The sequence below is a fragment of the Phoxinus phoxinus genome (assembly GCF_949152265.1).
Source record: "Phoxinus phoxinus genome assembly, chromosome: 2".
In the NCBI taxonomy this organism is placed as follows: Eukaryota; Metazoa; Chordata; class Actinopteri; order Cypriniformes; family Leuciscidae; genus Phoxinus; species Phoxinus phoxinus.
In genome coordinates this window covers 13553655-13573430 of record NC_136877.1, presented here as the reverse complement: position 1 = coordinate 13573430, position 19776 = coordinate 13553655, and the positions used below count along the sequence as shown (strand labels likewise).

The window sequence follows — 19776 nt, the reverse complement described above, 5'->3', positions numbered from 1 at the left end:
TAAAAATTGAATATTTAATTAGGATTTACTTAATATACTAAAGTTTTCATTTTTACAAAATTATTCTTAGCAAAAGATACATGATTTTTCCTGTTTTATTTACTTTGCCATAAAATCATTTTTTACAGTGTGGCACAAGCTTGGGGGTCCTTGGGGGACTTCTAGTTCAGCATCATGTTCACATTAGGACTTCTCAGGAAGGACCAAGAGAGCAAGAAGCAAGGCTGATCTTGTAATTAGTGATTTTTTTTTAAAGCATGAAGATGTCACACCCTCTGGGGGTCTGTGAGCCAATAAGAAGTGTTTCCTTTGGAGGGAAATTTGTACGACCCATTGTGCTCTAAGAGGCATTTGAAAATGTAATTTCATTGGGTGTTTAAGAGAAGAATCTTCAAGATTCTTATAATACTAATGCATCACAAAGTTAGCAAAATGTAATGTAAATTAACAAATGGGGGACGAAGTTTGGAGTTTATGACCAAACATGCCACACATGATTTTGGTTAACCTATAGTTTGCAAAGTTTGAAACATTAACCCATTAAGAGTTTACAAGAAAACAGGCTTTATGTAGAGTTAAAAGGAAAATCATGAGATGGGAAAGTGAGATACATGTTTATACATTTCTCAAGTGGTTATATATATAATATATAGGATTAACGTGGTTTATTTCTCCGTCTCAGTAAGAATGAAGTGAGAGTCACAACTCTTTGGAAATTCCTTTTGGGGTTGTAAAACTTGTTATCAGTCTTAATGTGTCCTGTAACAGAACACCAGGTTCTGCCAGTGTTGGCTTCATTTGTGATGTTAGTTTTGGGGGGAGTTTCATAGACCTTTGTTGGGAGAGTGATTTTGCTGGATTATTCATTAAATATAATGAATAGTTAGTGTGTGTCTGATTGGTCTAGACGCTACACTTGCCCTTTTTTTATTAATTTTCTGCATTTATTTTCTTTGATGTTTGAGGGAAGGGTTTTTTGTTTTGAAATTTTCTCCTTTTGTTTGTTAATTTGGGCCCTGGGCCACCCTGAAGTCTACATACCTACCATTCATTTATTTTTTTACTCTGAAGCTCTCAACTTTATATTTTTAATATCACAATAATATGTTATCAAAGCTATTTTTGTTTAATGTGGATTTTAATTTTTTGGTCTGACAGGGAGTCTGTTTGTTTTATTTTATTTTTATTGTTGCGACTTAACCCTGACAGTCGTAATACATATTTCAGTGATATAATGCAAACATATGTTCTTCAAAACAAACTTCCTTTCCCCCCAAATTGTACCAATAACCAACACAAAAATACAAGTGGCAAAGCCTGTTTATAAAACGTGGTCAATACTTGAATATAGACGGTGCACAGGGTCATGTATACAAAAAAGCATCAGGGTAACACACGACACTAAAATAATGCAATAAACACTACACAACATAAAATGTAACACAATATACAATACAAATAACAAAAAATTAGAAGATACAAAATTATATGTAATCATGAGATATGTAACAGTTATATATTTTTTTTACTGTAAATTATATGGCATTTCATAGTTTTTACTTCCAAAAATCATTAATTTGACAGTATTTTACAGGTATAATCCATTCAATGACAGTTCATAATAAATGATGAGCTCCAAAAGTAATCTATACAACTTGTTCTATATTTAATTTGTTTCTATTTATACTTGATTTATGGTTCTCAATTCATAGAATAATGTTGTTTGAGAAAATAGATCCAAATTTAAGTCATTATTAATTAATAACCATCTCCTCAATTCATACCAGCTAAATCCAAGAATGGTATTGGTTCTTGTATTTGTAATAACTGAATTTGACATATCATTTTTTGCATTCTGGACACATCATTCATGACAATGAACTGTTGTTCTATGGAAAAGAGTTGCCTTAAGATTCTTCAAAGATTTAGCTTTTTTTGGAATGACATAAAAGTGAGTAAATAATGACATCATTTTCTGATACTTTCAATGCGAATGCTGAGGAAAAAACTTTTTCCGTGTTCGATTGCTTTGAGGGGCAGAAATGCTGTCTAGGACATCAGCCCGCTAGATTTTGATTACCGAGGATAATTCTGATCCAAACTAATAAAATAAGCTGAATAAAGAAAGTGTTCTAAGACCAGCAGCAGCTGATAAGACGATCAAACCCTCATCATCTCCAGTCTCATAAAAATCATCTTTGATTCCAAAGTCAGCAATAAAACATAGACAAAATAAGATCACAGCTGACAAAAAATTATCTTGCGTTTCCTTCTCGTTCTCATTTCTCACATCAAAAAAGTAATCTCTGAAATTAAACGCCTTATCTCCGGCACAAAAAGAGACATTCTCGTAAGAAGATAAAGACGCGAACGGGCTGACAACACAAGTGATGGTATCTGTCTAAGTTTGGAAGTGGGGAAAAATGTACTAATTAAACAAATTTTAATATTTCCATTCAAGTTGTCATGCTTTAGCTGGAACCCATTAAAAAACGCAAGAAATTTCTCATTTCTGTCAAACTCATCACCGAAAGAGAGAGACTTTCTGGGTCAAGCGGGATTTTCATGTCGCTCATGTGGTCTTCAACCGTGTCCAGGAAACATGTGTTGGACGGCTGAAAACTGACATCATACACATATTTCAAGATTTAAAGCAGCCATTAATCTGACGCACAAACCCACACAGCATAATAGATCAACTTTATGAGCTCTTTCTTTTATCATTGTTTGATTTTCATGTCTGCAAAGAAACTGACACAGTTTGCATAAGTTTAAATGCTTAACAGGCCTGCAAAGGGTCTCAGTAAGTCTGTTTAATGAATGACGATTAAATTTGAAATGCGTTAATATCAGTTTTTAACACCATGAGGTCATTTATTTGCTCTCTTTTCGACCACATTTAAACATTTTGAATAAAACTACTCAGAGGAATTGTTGATAGTTTGCCAAATAATTAAAATTCTTACTTTACTTAGCCTACTCACTGTCTTGTCGTTTCAAACTGCATCACTCTTTAAAAAAAACAAAACAAATGCGTATGGGGTTCTACATAGTCAAGTCAAGTCACCATTCATTTAGATTGTTTCAAAGCAGCTTTACAGTAATAATAGGAAATTAAAGTAACAGAGATTGTTTTGGCTTTACAGCAGCTCTAGAATAAAGTTATTGTCCAGCTAAAGTTAGTTTTGATTGATCCCCTTCCGTCACAACGAACATTAGTTATTAATAGGGGCCGCTAACGCGACACCGTTCTAACAGAAAACCCCTAATGCGATCCGGCCGGCCGGCCGCCCACCCGCACAAAACAGTGCCTGGAGGCTAGAGAACGCAAACCATGAAATAAGTTCCAAGGTACAAGCATTGAACAATTTATAATACAGAATTTTTTTTATCGCTTCCGTGTAGCCACGTGAACCGGAATTATCCCGACAACGTTTTATCTGTATAGGGGTAAAGGGAAAAGAGGGAGGCCTTCACAGGGGAGATAATAGTTAACAACTTCAGGACTGCGTTGTCGTCGTGTCCAGACGCAGGGCCTTCATCAGATCTAGATCCGGCGGACTGTGGTAAACCTCGGGATAATCAGAGAGACTAATATTAGCGTAGACACCATCATTCTTATGATGTAACAAGTACATCATGATTTATGGGAAATGTTCCCGGTTCCGGCTGACCTAATCTATGCAGCCTAACATTAAATTATAGAAGTCTATAATGCGTTGTGTATGCTAGGTCAAAGAGATGTGTTTTTAGTCAAGATTTGAACTGACAATAGTGTGTCTGCTTCCCGGACAATGTTAGGAAGACTGTTCCAAAGTTTTGGTGCTAAATAGGAAAAGGATCTATCGCCAGCAGTCGATTTTGATATTCTAGGTATCAACTGGACGGAATTTTGAGATCGACGTGATGGATTATAATGCGTTAAGAGCTCGAAATAGTTGCCCAGTGGCGTCGCAAATAATGACCGCCAATTGAACACACTTTCCTTGAAAGGGATTTTGTCTTGACTCTTAAAAAAAAACGTTATTTTAAGAACGGTTCCATTAAAGTCCCTGTAAAGGCAATTCTAAAAAGAAATTCTAAACACATTATAAATTTTAGAAATGTATTGCTAAAACATATTACAAAGACTGTGAACTGTGAAGTACTGAATTGTGGAGTTAGACCGTTAAACAGTTTTTCACCATTGCTGTGTTCCGGATTTTTTGGACGCACTGGAGCCCTACTTGACGCACTGGAGCCCCTGACGGTGGCCCCTCCCCTAACAATAGAGCACATTCAAATCAGTTCGCTGCTCAATCACGAGTTACTGTAAGTACTATTAGTTACTACAGCCAACAGTTTGCTAGCTAGCTATGCCTTCGTCACGGAAATGCGTACTACCTGGATGCGATCACGTACAAAACAGATCGGTGTCCTCATTCAAATTTCCGAAAAACAATCACATCAAGAAGAGGTGAATTCATTTTGTGAAGAGCCACCTTGATGGAGAGCTGAGGATCGCCGCCAAAACCCACCTCTGTTTGCAAACTCGTCAAATCATCTAAATCGACAATGTGTATGTTAGACCCTATACCGACTAAGCTGCTGAAAGAGATGCTTCCAGATGTCATAGATCCTCTTCTTAATATCATTAATTCATCTTTGTCTCTAGGATACGTACCAAAAACCTTTAAGCTAGCTATGATTAAACCGCTTGTTAAAAAAACGCAACTTGATCCTACAAAATTTGTCAATCACAGGCCGATCTCAAATCTGCCTTTTCTGTCAAAGATATTAGAAAAAGCAGTATCCTCACAACTGTGTTCCTTTCTTGAAAGAAATGATATCTGCGAGGATTTTCAGTCCGGATTTAGACCGTACCATAGTACCGAGACAGCTCTCGTTAGAGTCACAAATGATTTGCTCTTATCATCCGATCGTGGTTGTATCTCTCTATTAGTATTACTTGATCTTAGTACTGCATTTGACACCATTGACCACAACATCCTTTTAAATAGACTCGAACATTATGTTGGCATTAGTGGAATTGCACTAGCATGGTTTAAATCATACTTATCTGACCGTTATCAGTTTGTAGCAGTAAATGAAGAGATGTCTTATCAATCACAAGTTCAGTATGTCGTACCACAAGGCTCAGTATTAGGACCGCTGCTGTTCACTCTGTATATGCTACCATTAGGAGATATCATTAGGAAACATGGAATTAGCTTTCACTGTTATGCCGACGATACTCAGCTGTATATTTCTTCAAAACCTAACGAAACCTACCAATTCACAAAATTAACGGAATGCATAGCTGATATAAAAAATTGGATGACTAGTAAGTTCCTACTACTAAATCAAACAGAGATTCTAATTATTGGACAAAAAACTTCCACACGTAATAACCTAGAGTACTGTCTAACACTTGATGGCTGCTCTGTTAAGTCTTCGTCGTCGGTTAGGAACCTGGGTGTGCTCTTTGATACCAATCTTTCATTTGAAAGTCATGTGTCTAGTATCTGTAAAACCGCTTTCTTCCATCTTAAAAATATATCATAATTACGTCATATGCTCTCAAAGAATAATGCAGAACAATTAATTCATGCGTTTATGACCTCAAGGCTAGATTATTGTAATGCTCTACTGGGTGGTTGCCCTGCACGTTTAATAAACAAACTACAGCTGGTCCATAACGCAGCAGCTCGAGTTCTTACCAGAACCAGGAAGTATGACCATATTAGCCCCGTTCTGTCAACAGTGCATTGGCTGCCTATTAAACATTGTATAAATTTTAAAATATTGCTGATCACTTACAAAGCACTAAATGGTTTAGCTCCGCAGTACTTGAGCGAGCTCTTAACGCATTATAGTCCTTCACGTCTACTGCGATCTCAAAATTCCGGCCAGTTAATAATACCTAGAATATAAAAATCGACTGCTGGCGGTAGATCCTTTTCCTATTTAGCACCAAAACTTTGGAACAGTCTTCCTAACATTGTCCGGGAAGCAGACACACTCTGTCAGTTCAAAGCTAGACTAAAAACACATCTCTCCGGCCTAGCATACACATAACACATTATAGACTTCTATAATTCAATGTTAGGCTGCATAGTTTAGAACAGCCGGGACCGGGAACACTTCCCGTAAATCCTGATGTACTTGGTACATCATAAGAAGGATGGCGTCTACGATAATATTAGTCTCTGTCTATCCCGAGGTTTACCGCTGTCCACCGGAACCAGGCCGTATCCAGATCTGATGAAGGACCAGCGCCAGGACACGACGACGCCGCTGACCTGAAGTGTCAACCAGTCTCTCCTCCTCTCCACTCCGACTTCAACCAACCGGAACTGGACAAATACTCTGATTCATTCTGACTTCTGACCTGTAATGCTCTAGAATCATAATCATCCACTGTTCGCTCGTTGGCCAGAGGAGAACTGGCCCCCGACTGAGCCTGGGTTCTCCCAAGGTTTTTTTCTTCATTCTGTCACCTGATGGAGTTTTGGTTCCTTGCCGCTGTTGCCTTGCCTTCTGGCTTGCTTAGTTGGGGACATTTAATATTCAACAATATTATAGAACTGCCTTAAGGTGGACGATGATGCAATTATTTTTTTTTTTTTCATGTTATCACTGTGAAGCTGCTTAAAAAAGCGCTATATAAATAAAGGTGACTTGTAGGTGACTACTCTGTAGTGATAATTTTACACGGGATATATTTATAAACTTTCGTCTGAGACAACTGGGATACACTGATAATCCGCTGTTACTGGTGTGGCCGAACCGACTATCTCCTGCCTCGGCCTTCATCTTAACCCACCCTTAAACTTACCCATACCAGCACACCTGTCCCTAACCTTACCCGTATCCCACCTCAATAGCAGCAAAAGTGTTTTACAATACAACATGAACACAATAAGTACATTGTACTTATTTTTCGATGTAAGTACATAGAACTTAAAGCCACTTAATATAAAGTGGGACCTATTTATTTTATTTACTTGACTGCTTTTTTTTATCATTCAAATTTGGCTGGGTGGCTAATAACACATTTTTATGTGGTGTGACAAACTCAGAACACATACTTAATTTTGACTTTAAAGGTTTTTTGGGGAACCAAAAAATGGTTCTTCTATTGCATGATGCATCACTGAGAAAACCCACTTTTGCAACCTTTAAGTTTCAGTAATGATTCATATAGAGAAAAGTGAACATTCAGAATAGTATGTGTATTTCGCACTTTAAAGGATAATAGTGAATGAGAACTCAACACCATTACTTTGCTGTGAATGAAGCACATTGCGATAACTCCATCTACTCAAGCATGCAAACTGTGACGATACACACTTGTACACGTTCAAAAATAAACTTAAATCTCATTTAAGGCAACATGCAGAAAAATATACAAATAATAACAAAATGGTTCTCAGAATTTATCAGATAAACCAAACACAACACAAACTGTAAAACTAGGCTAAGTTATCCAGCATACAAAATAAGCTTCATAGCTTATCTATCTCAGTTTAGGTTGATTAAAAACTTTAGACTTATATTTCCTCATTTACTTTTATCATCTGTTTTGTTGTTGTATGCCCTCACCAGGATTGGTGGACCCATCCACAACGCATCCCTGCCATCAGCACTGATCCTCGACAACTCGTCTCCATACCGGGATGATGACTCAGACTTCCAATCCAGGAAATGGATAAATACTCTGAATGTTCTGATCCAATCTGACTTCTGACCTGTAATGCTACCCGAATCATAATCATACACAGTTCGTTCGTTGGCCAGAGGAAAATTGGCCCCCGGGCTGAACCTGGTTTCTCCCAATGTTTTTTTCTCCATTCTGTTACCTGATGGAGTTTTGGTTCCTTGCCACTGTTGCCTTGGCTTTTGGCTTGCTTAATTTGAAGACATTTAATATTCAACAATATTACTGATCTGCCTCCTTAAGGTAGACGATGACGCAATTTTCTTCTAGAAACAAACTTTGTTGTATTATTTTTATGTTATCACTGTGAAGCTGCTTTGATACAATCTGTATTATAATATAGCGCTATATAAATAAAGGTGACTTGACCACTTTGTGTGTGTGATATAATGAATTATGTCGTGTACATTATAGGTCTTGACAATAAAAAGAATACTGAAGTACCTAATCGAATTCTCTTTCGAGTCTTCTTAAACTTGAATGGACAGTACTCAGGAAATTCATGGAATGTTCACATGGATCCCGGAAACGAATAAAAACGCTATATTGTGCATGCCAGAGAACTAATTTGGCAATGTCACTTTGCAAAGAAATACTATGCGCCCGCGCTCATACGTATTCAAACATGCATGCCTATAGACTAACCACATATAATACGCATGTGTGTGCCGTCACAGTATTCACAGATTCACGTTTTTGAAGTTTACACGGAGATGATAACAGTATCGTTTTCAAAACTCATTTTCAAAAACATGCACTTTGAAACCTATTTCAAAGTTTGTGTTCTCAGGCCACCTAAACGCAGTTGCCGTGTAAATAAACGGCCAGAGCGCATAAAAAGTGTAGTGTAAGCGGACCCTAATTTAACTAATGATTTTTTACAACTGAAACGAACCAATCAAAAACTTACTTAAACTAGAGAAAAACTTTCTTTTAGAGCTGCTGTACAGCCAATATAAATGGTGACCTGACAAGACGGAGGGGAAGTTATTTTGATTAAAGATTACAAGGACATTTCATGTAGGTCTATGCAATTACAATGTTAATATTATAAAACAAAAGATAATTTTTTAAACATTTATAAACAAGCTGGGTTTGCTGCACCATCAGCAGCCACGCACCAATAAAAGGTCAGTAAAAAAGTTGACAGAACAAAACAGTCTGATTTCTGTCCTGCAAAACCTATTTATGAGCAAACATGAAACATTTCTTTGCACGTGTCTCGCTGATTTATTTGGCGAGATGGACCCTGTGCGACAGAAACACAAAGCCCAGCATAACACATGATGGACTGCTTCACGGGCCCTTCATTAATTTCCCACCCTGCGTCTCCGGCCCTCATTTTGCTTTAGGCTTAGTTTTGTTCTTGGAGCCAATAGAAAAGGCGAAGAATAATTGATGCCCCGAGAGTCCAGACAAGACAATAGGTCACAACAACAGCCCCCGTTAGATCAAGCGGCCTAAGAAAAACTGGCTGAATATAATTCGGCCTTGTCGATCTCCACGGACAGGAAGTGTTTCAGTAGCCCTTCTGAATGCAGCTCCCACCTGCTGCTGCTCAGAAAATATACACTTCACAGCCAGCAAAACACGTCCTGACACGGCAGGCATTGCGCTTTCATGTGAAACACGCCGTTTCCTTCTTTTATGTGAAACTCAAGCTGTTTTATTCAACATCTTTTGCATCGTGACAATATTTCCATGACCATTAAGCACAATTCATCCTTCAGATATTCATTACTGTAATGCATCTAGATATTTAACGAAGAAATTTCACTGTAAACCCGTAAAAATTGTGCTCATCTATTTTAATTGCTCTTAACTTGACATATTTGAGTAAGCTCATTTATACAAGTAATTTAAAATTATTGTGTAATCTCAACCTAAATATTTTTAGTAGTGGAAACTTGGCTAGAGGCGCGGCAGAGGACGCCAGTCACTTTAGTACTTTTGGCAGGCAATAATATATAATAATAATGAGAATATATTTATATAGGGTCCATCATCTCGACAAATAAATGAGTGAGACACGTGCAAAGAAATATTTCATGTTTGCTCATAAATAGGTTTTGCAGGCCAGAGATCAGACTGTTTTGTTCTTTTTTTAAAGGCAGCGGGCCAAATCAGTTGCCAGGTCACTGGGAATTCTTCCGGTGCTCCCGTTGACCAGTCCAGGCCTGTTCCTTATATTGTTGCTGTGGTCTGTTTTACTCTGTTAGTAAAAGTAAACACAAACACATTCAAAAGTAACACACATTTAATTATTCAATTTCTGATTCATACATACATATGTACAAACACTTTAATGGCTAATATTCATAATATGTTACAGGCCAATGTGTATAAAACATCCAGACAGATGAATGTGTATCTTGACATTTTAAGTGATTCCTCAAATTTTTTGGTTATTAAATGCATTTAAGTCTGTTTGCAGAAAAGCAGGTGAGTAAAATGGGAAATGTTTGTTTCAGTACGGGACGATACTGAGTCCAGGAGTCGATACCATTCCAGTCCTGACAGAAACAAAACGAATGAGAAAACATCAATACTAGCGCTGCTGCAGAATCTATGATAGAAACATTAAATACAACACGAAACACACTCGACTTCCATGCATTACAGAGCAAAAACAGTAGAGACATAAAAGTGCTGTATGTAATGTTTCACTTTACTAAAGCATAAAAATACCAATATGTTCACATACTCTTTTCTCTGAAAAACACTTCTACAGCCAGTTATTTTACTTTGAAATGTGCATTCCGTGTTGGAATGTAATTTTAAGTTGAATTACTGAAATAAATTAACTTTTGCACAATATTCGAATTTTTCGAGTTTCACCTGTATACACATAGTATATAGTTAATTGACATTGTCTTCACGCGCGTGATCATAGCTAACTAAACCTATGCGCGTGAACTCGACAATCGACTACTTTGGACTTCGATCGAAAACAGGAATTAAATACAGGTATGTGCGCTGGCTGATATAACATCATTTTTATTAATATCTTTCACATCTTCAGCAGTCAGATTCACCATGTTCACTCTGAAGAAATCACTCAACATGGCTGGGCACTTGTATGACACATCAAGGATGATAAGAGAAATAAAAGCAGGTTTAAAATTAGACCCCATTCAAGTCAATAGGGTGCACATTTTAAAGAGGATAACACAGTGTAGGCAACACCGATTTTTGTCGTTGTTCTCTGTATTGACAGCACTCCAAATTTACTAAAAATTGAGCTCAATGTTAAAATTGACCGGAGTTCTCCTTTAAAAACGTAAAAGTCCCTGTGAACCGGAAGTTACAAACGACTTTTTTTCCAATGTTGTGAAGCATTTCAAAGTGAAACGGAATATTGAATAGAGGGCAGGGTTTTACTTTTGCACTCCTCCTCTCCATCTCTCGCTCATTGCAGACTAAAGCCCCGTTCACACCGCCAGCGATTTTGTCGCTGCTATATGTCACTAATCTCTGTACTGTGAAGCCACTTGTGGGCGTTCGTAGTGCTGTCGCTCTAATGTTATTGGTTGACTGGACGTCTGGCCATATCTATACTAAACACCATCACAAGTGATACAATTATATCATTTTAATTTGACTAGGAATTATAGGCTCAAAAGAAACAGTATGCTGTTGGGAGAGAGTTTTTACCACATATTACCATAGCAGTGTTCAGTGGATTCAATCATTTATTAGATTAACTATCGATCAAGCAACAAATTAAACTCACTAAAACGTCATTCGTATTTGACAAATAATAAATGTTCTTGTCGTCAACATAATGCAGGGGAAACTGTAAAGTGAACTGCAGCAGTGCTAAACTTGCATCATAAAATTACAACACTCAAACTATAAAATGTATGAATTCAAACTCACTGAGACTGTCGACAGTTTCTTTTCCATGCATCATTTTATTATATCCATGAATGTGGTTACAGTAAAATCATATAAAACAGTGAAATCGCCCGCCGGAAGTCGCCAGCACTCCATTGAAATGAATGGGATCTTGTTGCTTTGTCGCTGCGTGTCGCTGGTGGTGTGAACGGGGCTTAACGGTTTGAGGGGAGTGCCACGCACTCGCGCCATAGGCTATAGCACATGACAGGAAGAGAAGAGAAGTCGTTTCGAGGGGGGAGGGAAGGATAACGTATTTAATTAAAGATTATAAGGGTACATTTTTAATTAATAAAGAAGTGTACAGATAAATAATTTACAATAAACACTACAATATTAAATATAAAAATATATATTTCATGGCAACTTAAAAGCACTGCTGATTTAATTTGCGCCTTTGCTTAATGTATTTGTCCTATTGTTTGTTATGTGCATATTTGAAATGATAAAATAACAAATAACTATATCATGACATATATGAACATATTTTCCACCCTCAGCTCATACCCTCAAATATTCAAAAAAATCAAATGAGAAAATGTGAAATATTTTGTGAGAGGGCAATTGAGGTCAATAATAACGGTTAAATTTGGCTTTATCCTTTTAGCTAAGTTGCCAATGTAGCAAAAATGAATTATCTATTTGGCATACTTGTAGGCTCGGCTGTATCATAGACTAGTAGTTGCTCAAAATTGGCCAGTGTGGTCGCACTGGCATATGATTTTTTCTTATTTTTGGGGGGAAGAAATGCTCAAGTGGTGGAAATGTTTAAAAACAGGGCAGGCACATGCTGAATAAGTGAGACATTTCTGTTATTTATTTATTTATTTATTTTATTGGTAAAATAATTTTTTAGTAAAAGTTCCATGTGGGTCATATTTAGGGTTGTAACGGTATGGTGGTTTGTACAATTATCATATCATTAACATTTGCTTATCCGCAGTTTTGGGAAAAAAAATTAAACCAGATCTCACCTGCGCATATGCAACTTTCCACTTGACTGCAATAAATCTATAGACTCCACCCATACATGTACGGTGGAGAAAATGTCTGAGACAGGCTATCTCTATCCCCCGCTGAAAAAAAAAAAAGTAAAAATAGTGTGGGCAGTGCTGCTGCTAGCCATTTTGGATGCCCTAAGCGTAAGTCTTTAATTTTCTGAGACTATTATCATACCGTGAAAATCTCATACCGTTACCGTGCGTTCACACCGCCGCCGGCGAGGGTGGCAAAATTCCGCCCTGCCAACAACGCCGTGGAAAGATTCGTGGACGCTCTGATGCTCTGACGTAGATAGAATGCTTGTTCTTTTTTTAAACTTTATTTAAAGGGGCAGCAAAGCAAACAAGCATGTTGATCGTTATTTTTGCAGAAAATTGATCGATGGAAAGAACTTAATTATAGTGACATGTTTGCTAACGAAATAAACCAATTAAAAGCTATTTGTGTGGTGTGGCTTTTGTGTTCATGGTGCTATTCTAATTTGCATTCCCTCTGAAAAACAAGCGTTCTAGCGCGAAAATCTTGCCTATAAATAGTGTTGCGCTCTTTCTTATCAAATTCAAATGATCAACCTCTCCTCTATTTTGCTTACTAATGTGGTCGGAACCAAAGTTTATACTGCGTTCCCTGGAATCCTCTCAAACGGAGCACTTCTACATTCCGATTGGTTGCCGCCCAACCGCGTCATAGCTCACTACCATAAAGTCGCCATCCGGCGAGAGCGTCAAAGTGGCCGGAAGCCATTAATTTTCAATGAGAGCCGGCGGCGAGCTCCGGCGGCGCGTCTTAGACGGCAAGAAGAGTTGAAATCAAGTCAACTTTATGGTAATAAGTAGGGCTGGGCGATAAAACGATGACGATAATTATCGCAATATAATTTTTTTCGATAAAACTATATCAAGAGTTCGATAAAGTTTATGTGCCAAAAGTGCGCGCCACACAGACCGGCTCAAAATATCCGCTCGGCTCAAAGTCCAAACGGCAGCGCAGCGTGAGCTCACTAGAGCAGATGCGTTTACTCTGATCGGTCTCGGTCACGAGATCCAGTGAGAAGCGCTTGAATTCAGCAAAGAACACAAATGTCTCAGTGATGTAAACTAGTTTAAAGGAAGATGAAACTGCGCTGACGAACAGGAGAAACACTGTGCGCAGCGATACAGTCAGAAGGCTTTTCCGTCTACAAATTCCCATCATTTACCACGGATTTACTGTAACTTTAGCCTAGTAATATTAACTCCACCATGAAATGTGGGATATACATATTGAATTTTATTATATTATTAATGTAGACTATGTATTAAAGGACTACCGGATTTTCCGCACTATAAGTCGCACTTTTTTTTCATAGTTTTGCTGGTCCTGCGACTGATAGTCAGGTGCGACTTATATATCAAAATTAATTAATACTGACTGAGATGAACCAAAAGAAAATATTACCGTCTACAGCCGCGAGAGGGCGCTCTAGTTAGCGGAGTTGTTCAGAAGCGACACAGAGGAAGAATTCAATGGATTCAGTGTTGTGGAATGAGATCGCAGGAGCCTGGTAAACTTGCTTACCGGTAACTTGTTGGACTCGCTGGCTTTTGTTAATTTATCTTATTCAGCCTCCCAGGTATATGTTCTTTATGCTATTGTGTAGGGTTTCCCGCAGAAACTGTGTTAGTTAAGGTGTATTGTAACTTTGTGTAACTTAACTTTGTGTTAGCCTACGTGTCGCCATACACATCAGCATAAATGCTCCAGATAAATTATTTGTTATTAAAGCATTAACATTCACAATCCACTGTTAATTTAACATAAAAGCAAGCAGGCTGCGTGCATGGTTTGCCATGACTAAATGCGCGCTCCCTTAATAATTCCTATAAAGCTGACATCAGTTCATCACGATCTCATACATCTCTGTTATTATCGATGAAGCTGACTGCATAATGAATCTATCATAATATCTTTTATAATCAGAGGATTTGCCAGCATGCAGAATTCAGCACTAAACAAAAAGTCCGGTGAGGACATTCTATCTTAAATGCTTCTGATTGGCCATTGCGTTCAAGAAATCAACACATATGTCTGTGATTGGCTACATCGCTCAACGCTGCAAACATGTTACAAATAGAATGTAATGTTTACATACAGGGACATTAATAAAAAGAACTACGCATGGAACAAGGTGTCTGAAATTGTTCGTGTTTTGTTACTTTCACATTTAAAAGATTTAATTATGTTAACTTACCCTACGTGTGGCCAGTCTGCACAAAATAGGATACTGATGTTCAGTTCTTATATGCTTTGCGGCTCCTTTAAATAAAGTAAAAAAATCACGCATTCTAAAATCTACGTCAGAGTGTCCCCAAATCTCACGGCGTCGGTGGCAGGGCGGCATTGTGAACGCACAGTATGTCATAGTACTCAATTACTTTTCCTGTTTTAGTTTTTTGTCGTGGTATATCGTTTTAGTAGTAGTATTGAGATATTTTATTGATGTATCATATCGAAGTCATAATTGGTATCGTGACAACACTACTCTGAACTAATTTAGTAAAATGACTCACTGCAGTATAAGATTACCGACTCACACAAAAGTGATGTTTGAAATCAACCGTACTGACCATTCAGGCTCTCCTAGTGAACTGGACCAGAGGTGAAAAGGTTTACAGCTGTAAAACAGAGAAATACAGATTAAACCTGATACAATTATAAATCTTTACCAGGACAAATGACTTTTGTGCATGGACAAGTGAAACATAAATTTACTTGTCCAAAGGACAAGTGCCTCAAAAAGTTAATATCAAGCCCTGAACCACATCTACAAATCACACAACCATATATAATCCCAAACATAAAAATTGTCACACACAGCTTCAATAATTAGTTTACCTCAAAATTAAAATGTCCCAATACTCACACCAATGCCATCCAAGATGTCATGTCTTTCTTTCTTCAGTGGAAAAGAAGTTAAGTTTTTTGAGGAAAACATTTCAGGATTTTTCTCCAAATTGTTGAAGTCCAAATCAATGCAGTTTCATAGGGCTTTGAAGTGCTTCAAATTAAAGGGCTCTGTACGATCCCAGCTGAAGAAATAAGGTCTTGCATAGACAGTATGGGGTCGTATCTTGCAAAACTATCTATTAATTTTAAAAAAAAACGTCTTGTGCTGGTCTGCGACGCGCCATACATTACGTGATCAATTTAGAAAGGTCACGGGTCATGTCATCGGTTTAAAGTCAGCATTAAATCAAAATTGACCCCCATTTACTTTGTTAGCGGATATTACTAGTCTTGTGGTGAACAATTAATCCGTGCAAGTTAATACATGGAAACAAATTGTTTGCCGAATTTATCTTTAATCAAAGTCTGAAAAGTTACTTTGGTTCTTTTTCTGATGACATAGGCTTGACGGCTTGGGTTGGTTAAACACTTAACCACTCCCCTCAAACCGTTACTCTGCTATGGGCGAGAGATGGAGCGCTGAAGTAAAACCCTGCCCTCTGTTCAATATTCCGTTTCACTCGGAAATGCGTCACAACACTTGAGAAAAGTCGTTTGCAACTTCCGGTTCACGCGGACTTTAAGTTATTTGTCTGTGCACTCCGGTTCAAAAAGTTAGAGAAGGGCGAAAAATTAATCACATTTTCTCCTCCAACTTCAAAATCGTCCGAGATCTTTGTTTTAATTCATTATTATATATTTTTTCCGTGAGCTTTCCAACGTGATGACATAATACGTAGCGCATCCAGAGATGGTACAAGACGGCCATTTGTGGTTACAATTTAATTTTTTAGAAAATGACGTACGGATCGTTTCGCTAGATAAATATTCCTCAAAATATAAACATTAAATAAATAGGCTATTTATTCCTCAGACCCTATTCCTCAGCTGTGATCGTTCAGAGCCCAGAAGCACTTCAAAGCCCTTTGAAACTGCATTGATTTGAACTTCAACAATTTTGCGGTTTAAGTCCATTGTGTGGAGAAAAATCCTAAAATCTTTTCCTCAAAAAACTTAACTTCTTTTCCACTGAGGAAAGAAAGACATGAACATCTTGGATGGCATTGGGGTGAGTAAATTATCAGGACATTTTCATTTTGAGGTGAATACCGTAATCCTTTAATGTTTTTAAGCTTTAAACTAGATTTCAAAAGCAACATTACAGTGTAAGAATATTGATTATGAAGAAGACGAAATAAATAATATTTGGACATGCTGAACATTACTTTAAATGTATTTAAACTTTATACATCAGTAATATATTATAAAGCTTTAACTTATTATTTCAGCTTTGTATGCGTCATAAACAGTTTGTAGCAATGCCTTGATAAGGTTATATGAAATTGTGTACACAAGTTTACATACATCAGCGAATGTTTTTGTGCATTTATTGTACATATTATATTAATATATATAGATATTCATATATATATATATATATATATATATATATATATATATAGAGAGAGAGAGAGAGAGAGAGAGAGAGAGAGAGAGAGAGAGAGAGAGAGAGAGAGAGAGAGAGAGAGAGAGAGAGAGAGAGAGAGAGAGAGAGAGAGAGAGAGAGAGAGGTTGCGATATGAATCTCATCACTCACCACTCAGGGAATGACGAAGTACATGATCAAGAAAAAAATTACATCGAACACTAGAAACATCCAGAAATCAAACCAATAGGAATGTTTCGGCAGAGATGGCAGAACGCTAACGTTACGTGTGTTCTCCATAATCGTCCAGACTTCCCGCTTCCGGCTTCATTCATCGGCCCACACACATTTACTTCTGGCGCTTTTCACAATAAAAGTCCACGAAAACAATTGCAAGGGAGAGATACACTGCTGCTTTTATTACAAATTATGAAGCAGAATAATTATTAAGTTGATAATTACGATTTATACACATTCTTTTTAAATGGAATTCGCAAGAGATCTGTTCATTTAAGCGCCATACACATTCACAGAAATGCCATTTAAGTCAAAGTTTTTCCCACAATACACATGATGTTATGTTTAAAATATCTTTATCTTCAAGCCTTATAGTTGCATTTAGAAGTCCAATAGCCTATTTATACAGAAACAGCATTAAAATTTGTTCAAGAGTCAATAAAGTTATTTTAAATCCCATTAATATTCACTCAAGTGTCATTTAGGCTACCCTATTAAATACATCAGTAGCAGTTTATAGCTCTTCTATGAAGGTTAATAGTGCCTAAATGCAAATTGAAAGTTACTGGTGCTATGAATACTTTAGGTCTTAGTGTTAAATTAATGTTAACAGCACAAGTGAACATTAGCAAGCAACTGTGTAAATATCTTGTGCAATGTGTAGGCTAGGCTATAGCTTTAAAATTAATTTCAGTGGAGCTTATGTAAATGTTTATTGCACTTAAATTAAGGCCACATTTACACATAGCCGGGTATTTAGAGAAACGAATATTTCTCCCCCTCCGTTTTCAATAATAACATCGTGCACACAATCCGCATAAATACGCAGTCGAGCGCCTTTATAACTATGCTAAACATATGGGCGGCAGTGTAGGGGGAAGGATAAAGCCATGCAAGCCAATCAGAATCCTCAGAATCGACAAGAGAGAACCTAAAACCCTGTTTCTCCCAGTTGACACGACAACATATAACCGGGCGTTTTCAGAAATCTCCACTTTGGCCGGAGTTTTTAGAAATAATCGTTTTCTGGGATAAAAACAGCGTTTTCGTGTAAATGACAGGCCAAAACGCAGAGAAATATCTGCGTTTTCCCATCGTGTAAACGGGGCCTAACTATTTAAATACAGCATAGCGGGCGGAGCACTCCTATACACCTAGGCCTTCAGTTGTGTCCTATCTGAATTAATCCACCTCTTATGTTATGATGCCACGGCTAAAGAAACCATCAATATTATACTTATTTTTTTACCATCAATATTATACAGAAATGCAGTATAGCGTTCAGCGAGAATGAATGCCATTAGTCTACTAAAGCAAGTAACAATTAACACAATTCAACAAGTCTCCTTTTACTGCAGCCACATGCACCACACATGATTAGCAGAAGCATCAATGTTAACCTTAAAGTCTGCATGAACCGGAAGTTGCAAACGACTTTTCTTTAGTGTGTTGACGTATTTCCAAGTGAAACGGAATAATGAACAGAGGGCAGGGTTTTACTTTAGCGCTCCTCCTCTCTACCTTTGCTCATAGTAGAGGTCTGCTAACATTAACCCGAGTTAATGTTAAAGGAACACTCCGACTTTTTGGGACTTTAGCCTATTCACCTGACCAGTGGCGGACTGGGACAATAATTCAGGCCGGGAATTTGACTCCACTGCCAGGCCACCTCTGCTGCTGCAGTCACCACCACCCTATTCATGTAATCTACTGGACTGATAAACTTGTAGGCTAACCCTATTAATGTAACAGGTAGACTACCAGATGAAATATAAATGAATAAAAAAATAACCCTTAAAAACTCACTGTCCACCACCTCTAGCTCAACAGCAGGAGCATTTGCAGCTCCTAGTGCTACTGTTGCTTCCTTCGTCACCTTTTCAAAATAAATAAATAAACAAACAAACATTGTAGGCTACATAATGTAGACTAGAAATGAAAAATCTAAATAACTAACACTGTATCTTTTCCATACCATCTACTTGATTTATTTATTATTTAAACAATTTGACCCACTAACACTATTCTGTCTACTTTTTATACATTTTTATTTATTATATAAAAAATATGCTACATGTAGACGAAACGAGACTTGACACAGCACCACATTGTTGCTCGTTTGTTGGTGTAATTTGATCTATTGTGATTATCTAAGTGATTTGTATGTAGTGTTAATTTTGTCACCTATTGTTAATTTAGTCTTAGTCTTGTGCCAAATGTCTTAGTCTTAGTTTTAGTCAACTAAAAGTCTGGTCATAGTCTAGTTTTAGTCAAAAGAAACTCAAGGTATCTTAGTCAAGTTTTAGTCGACTAAAAGTCTGTTATTTTAGTCAAATTTTAATTAGTCGTCTAATTTTGGTCAAAAGAAACTCAATATTTCTAAGTTTTAGTTAAAACGTTTTAGTCTTTTTTTTAAATAACAAATTATTTCAGAGATTATTTCTGATAACCATTTCAGTCAAATAGTGTTTCACACATCTCAAATATCGGTTAAATGTCATAAATACCTGAAAAAAATGTAATAGATTTT

The 19776-nt window shown here is 37.2% G+C and overlaps 1 long non-coding RNA gene across 1 annotated transcript; it reads right to left on the bottom strand.

Annotated features, from left to right (window-relative positions):
* Window positions 1-9938: 9938 nt before the first annotated feature.
* LOC306988341 lies at window positions 9939-17345 on the bottom strand. Its single transcript, XR_013795378.1, has 3 exons — window positions 17181-17345; window positions 15205-15252; window positions 9939-10212 (listed from the first exon to the last, which is right to left on the bottom strand). It is a non-coding gene; the product is annotated as an uncharacterized lncRNA (long non-coding RNA).
* Between the last annotated feature and the right edge of the window lie 2431 nt (window positions 17346-19776).